This window comes from Euprymna scolopes, chromosome 25, assembly GCF_053919585.1.
Source record: "Euprymna scolopes isolate OS-2025 chromosome 25, ASM5391958v1, whole genome shotgun sequence".
NCBI classification, from domain to species: domain Eukaryota; kingdom Metazoa; phylum Mollusca; class Cephalopoda; order Sepiida; family Sepiolidae; genus Euprymna; species Euprymna scolopes.
The window spans coordinates 13,715,163-13,721,317 of NC_136506.1; the positions used below are offsets into that span (position 1 = coordinate 13,715,163).

At 34.7% G+C, this 6,155-nt stretch overlaps 1 pseudogene; it reads right to left on the reverse strand.

The window, feature by feature from the left end:
* Window positions 1-3,987: 3,987 nt before the first annotated feature.
* On the reverse strand, window positions 3,988-4,104 carry LOC145247582 (5S ribosomal RNA; annotated as a pseudogene).
* Between the last annotated feature and the right edge of the window lie 2,051 nt (window positions 4,105-6,155).

The following is a 6,155-nucleotide window of genomic DNA, read 5'->3' on the forward strand; positions in this document are numbered from 1 at the left end:
TAATAATAACCAGGCTCAACATTGCTTAACTTCGGTGATCTGACGGGAACCGGTGTGCCAACGGAATTATTTGATTTAATTTTAAAAATTAAATTAAATAAGCTATTTCAACAATGGAGTTTTTTTTTTCTCATTAGCGAATCAAATTATAAAGATTTGTTTCTTATAATTAATGCCTCAGCAAGAATTCCGCAATATATCCCTCCCTTCAAGTTTTTTGATTTTGTCTCTGTCGTCAAAAAGTAATTACCTATGCGTGCCATGTATAGCCCACCAAGACGGAGACCGGGTCTTGTTGATGATCCGTTTCCTAATGTCTTGCGTGACGTTAATTTTCTGTTAAAGAATTCCCTATTCTGTAAGAATCGAGTGTAAGAGTTTTCGAAATAGTTTCACATCTTTAGATCAAAGGTAGAACATCATTGCAACCGCCAAAAAACTCATCATACCCTCATCTGCTCCGGATGACCCCAGCCACCCCTTCTCCTTTCATAATACTGCCTCGTTCATATTGTATGTAAGAAAACTAACACACTTTTTTTTTTCTGATCATCTTGTTTAGAACTGGACATATCCACCTCAATCTTCTTGCAAGAAAATCTTCACAAACTATTCATTTTCCTCGATCAATAAGAACATTATCAGGAATTTCGAGGTTATATAGAGTCCTTTGACACTTGAAGAAAACGAATGTCTTCCAATAGCAGAGATATTCAAATTGAAAAATGATAATCTTTTGATGGATGAAAAGTTATCTTTTTTTTGTAATTTTCTTTTATTCCAAGTCATTTTGGAAAAAATTGTTTATTTACTTTTTTTTTTAAGGCGGTGGGGGGGGGGTCGGAAATAATGACTTAAAAAAGATAGATCATTGAACATTAAAAAAACTGGAAACATGAAGATGAATTAATTAATGTTCAGTTATTTTTTTCCAATTTTTTTCGCATATTTTCCGCATAGCCATTTCTTTCCTCTTTCCTTTTTACTTCCCTCTAAAAACACGGGAAAATACGTTCTGAATTTTCACACAAAAAAGATCAAATGAATTACCTCCCTTTGATATTACCAAATACAATCTAATATCTCAGTTCAAACAAAAGGGCGAAATTCCTCCTTTTATCTCTTAATTTTTAACTTTTTGGATTATTCACAAAAAAATATTATTCAAAAAGATGTCTCAGATCAACAATCTGAGCTTCAATCTATGATAAAACTTTTACAACGAATACCCTCAGCTAGAAGAACCGACAACAATTTCCTTCACTCTCTATCTGTGCTTTAAACTAAACAAAATTTCCATGGATAGAGTTTCTTTTAAAAATCTGTCCGTTTGTGGAACACAATACCAAGGGGCTGCTTCTCATCTGGCTATAACAAGTTCCACCATTAATGATCATTGCGGCGTTGACCTTACACTCATTAACATTTATCCTTGAGTGGCTTTCAAGCATTGATAAGCGATGACCCACAAGCAAAAGAAAAAAACTACCACTTAAAAGTTATGCTAACCCACATACATATATTTTGGCCGCCGCCATCATCATCATCATCATCATCATCATCATCATCATCATCATCACACTTAATGGGGAAATCCCCTCTTTGATTTCTTGAAACCTTATTGATATATGCTTATAGTATTTTTTTTTTTTTTTTAATTTCATTTCCAAGCATATGCCCGGAAGCCGGTTTTTGTATTTGTATATTTCTGGATTTTCTCCCCTTCTGGTGAAAAGCATTTAGCTTCGAAATGCCATGGCCTAAAGAGGTTCTTTTAATCCTTTTCCTTTTCGGGGTGATGATCTGAAGAATTTTATTTAACTTCTAATTCTCATTTTTTCTTTATTATTGAATTGCTCCGATGAACCATGGAGAGCTTTTACTATCTTAATAGGTTTGCTTAAATACTGTATCTTTATCAAATTTATACGCACACATTCGTAAATATATATGTATGTATATATATGTATATATATATATATATATATATATATATACACACTCTTTGCGGTTAGAGCACTGTACAAGTGGTGGACGGATGTTTGTTTAAATAGACATTTGGTGAGATAATTAACGGGCGCCGCTCCTGTGGATCAATCGGTAGAACTGCTGACTGTCAACGTGATGGTTCTAGGTTCAATCCTCGGCTGGGGGGAGGTGATAGTCTAGCAGCACTGATGAGTTGTGATACAACAAAACACGACTTTATGTCGATAACTACAAATATTTTAAGCCCCCCCCCCCTCTTTGGGTAGAGCACTGTCGTAAGTAATCTCACCCGCTACTTAATTGGCTGAAAATGTGTCGCTCGCTCTTTGTTTATATATATATATATATAAATATATTATATATATATAAAGTTTTAAAAATATACATAACAATTAAGCTACACAGTTTTTCACGTTTCATCCTCGTGAGGATTCGTCAGGCTAATGCATGGAATGGATGTTGCTACATGATTTTAGATATTCACTCAGAGTTTGTTAGCTAGCCAATCAGATTCTTTGTTATTCACGCACCCATTAATCACAGCCAGTGGTCACGCATTTACCAGGCAGAGGTTCACTTGACCTGTAATTCACCTCTTTCTTTGTTTAGTCCAATTGATTGGCGTATACATTTTCAAAGCTTACTACTTAGCTCTATTCACGTATTGAGCACTGTTAAATTTAATAATGAAAATAGATACATAAAAGATACATGATATAATATATGCATATAAGATATTTTTTCAATAAATGTTAATACATTTTTATACATAAAGACTAGTGTTTCATGCTTACGCAATTATCAGTGAAGGAAATGAAAATTAGTGGTGGTCACAGAAGTTGAATGCAGTTAACAAACTCGAACTTGGCTTTGCACACTAGTGCTCTTGCCTTTTTTTTTTACACAGGCATCACCACATTATCAAGGCCAAGAGGTCACTCGAGGATAAGGGTTAAAGAGTGTACAGTAGAAATTGGACAATATAGTAATCATTAGTAATGAAAATTCGGTAAATTTGAGAACTTATATGGAACGGCTCATCAAGAACTTATTTACGTTAGACTTGAACACAACCATATTGTAGTCAGCCGGAAAGCAGGAAAATGGAAGACAATTCTGCAGGCGTGCAGTTCTAAGAAAGAAGCTCTGTTCAAGGAATCTACGTTTAGGTTAAGGCACAGATAAAGAGTGGGGGAGGGAATTATTGATAGTGTTTTCAGCTAGACGAGTGTTTCTTGTGAAAGTTTGGCGAGGGGGCACCATAGACTGAAGCTCAGTCGAACACTTTCCATGAAAATAACGATACATCAGAGACAAACTCGCAACATCTCTTCTGTGAGATAGAGGTTGCAGCGAAGAGAAAAGGACATCTCCTACGAGGCTACAAAGTCTATTTTGAACTCTATCAAGGCAGGACAAATCCTTTCTAGCAGCTCCTGCCCAGATGTGGCAACAGTATTCCATCCTTGGACGTACCTCGCTCTTATATAGATAGAGAATTGCATCAGCAGTGAGATATCTACCGGATCGATAGAAAGATCCCACCATTTTTCCAGCAGCCTTGGCAACAGATTTGATGTACGGTTATGAAGCCATGTAAGCAGGAATAATGTAATGTCAAGCAGCGATGAAAGGATTCAGGTAATTCATTGCTTTATTCTCAATTCCCAACTAGGGCTCAACTTTCATTTTACTTAAAGGAGCTTGTAAAAATATCATACAGGAAAGTATTCTATCTCTCTCTCTTTCTCTCTCTATCTATCTATCTATCATATATATATATATATATATATATATATGCGGGATCGGATTTTGCATACAAAAGTATTTGATGAAACTGCAAGTAAGTCAAGGATCTTACTTGATAACAAAAAGTGAATTTTTTGCGGCAGGAGGTACGCAATCTCCAGCCACACCTCTCCTGAGACGACATTGTTAAATACCAGTGGCAAGTGAAGTACAAGACGACTGGAAACAAATGCCGAGATAAGTGGAGAGCACATACAGCGCCTAGAATTCCCAAATGGTCACCCATCTGGTACTAACCAGACTCAACATTGATTAACTTCGGTGATCTGACGAGAACCGTTGTATCAACGCGATTATGCCGTATATGATATATATATAACAAATAAATGGTAAAAGCCTATATTCTAAATTTCAAGATGTTAACTATCTTACCGTTTAAAGTTAGGTGGTATGCACAATTCTTGACAGCACCTATTTCGTAGCATAAAATCATGCATGGAATTATTATGTCAATTGCTGAATTTATTTCGAGCTTTTTAAATTTAAGTACTAGTCTAAATAAAAGGTGAAATATATTTGAATAAACATATTTCTACATACACACACACACACACACACACACACACACACACACACACACACACACACACACACATATATATATACGACAGTTAGAGTGGAAAAGTATATATTGGTAAATATACAATGATTTATTTACTTAATAAGTATATACATACATTTAGCTGGGGAATAGAGGGAACTTTTTATAACAAGGTATTTCGAAACGTATGCTTCTCATCAGAAAAGTAGAGAAGATAGAATTGAATTTACCCTCTTCTTCTAATCATCCAACTGATATATATATATATATATATATAATATATATATATATATATATATATATATATATATATATATATATATATATATATATATAATGGAGTAATCACCAACAATGTGTATTTTTTAACATTATTTTATTATTCCGTGTCTTGGGTTTTCATTGAGAATTATGTTTAGATCATTGTAATAATGTTTTTAAATCATTGAAATCGTTTTTAACGCGTTTCAGACGTTCTGTGAAGCGTCCTCGTCAGAAATTATTTTCAAATGTGTTGGAGATGTAAAAATAGCATTTTCGTAGTTCATCTGAAATGTTTCCAAGGGGTGGAAACGTGTAAGTGTCTACTATTCATTGGAATGTTCAATTTTTATTACTCTTTTATTGGGCTGTGGGGAGGCCGCCGACCTCGGCTGTGGTCACTCCTGTGTTGTGTTTCTCTCTCTCACTCTCTCTTTCTGCTTTTGTTTTTTTCTTTTCCTTTAGGGTAGGGTGTGTGTGTGTGTGTGTTTTCTTTTATTGGTTTGAGAATGTGTGTACTGTTTTATAGTATTATGAGGTTATTTGCTTCCCTAGGAAGGTGACTGTGATCTAAGGTCGTTACTAATGTGTATGTGTGAGGAGGGGGGGAGAACCAGCTCTTCTGAAATAAGGGTAGGGGTGCTTTCATTCTATTTTGATATTTATTTTTTAGATTCTTGGATATATACACATATAATGTGTGTGTGTGTGGCATAATCACATTGACACACTGGTTCCTGCCAAGCCACCGAAGTTAAGCAACATTGAGCATTCGGGACTTCCAGCTGGTGTATGTGCTCTCCACGCATACCCGCATTGTTTCAAGTCAAGTTTTAGACCTGTCCTTGCCACTAGATCCAAACAGTGCCGAATCAGGAGAGGTATAGTTGGAGATTACATAACACTTGCCTCATCAGAATTACACACGCAGCTACCTTTACAGTGGGGTCCATTGTCTCTTTATAGGGAACAAAGGCATCGGATATATATATATATATATATATATATATATATATATATATATATATATACAGGGTGGGCCAAAATAAGGGTCCTATCTTTAAATATAATCATATATATATATATATATATATATATAGGACCCTTATTTTGGTCCACCCTATATATATATATATATATATATATATATATATATATATATATATATAATATTTTTTGAAAGCTTGAAGTTGAGCCAATGCTGGTGTCAAATCTCTTTGCTCTATTTGATTGCTTCGCTGAATCCTATTTGCTTCCTATTAGTTATTGACTACGTTTTCTACTGATTCTTTCCGTCACTTCTCTCCAATTTAATCTTTCGGCTCATCAATTATTCATTCTAATATCAGTATTATTATTTTCTCCTCTCATTCATTCCTATTTAGAGACACACGTCCATCCACTTATCCATTCTCTTTGTGCAATACAATTTTTCTTTTTGTGTTTTGGTGTTCTATTCATTCAACCAAGAGAAAATAGAATAGGGACAAAGACTTTACTTAAACCATCGGTTTGCCAGAATATATGATTTCGTGTGCGCATGTCAAACAGCTAT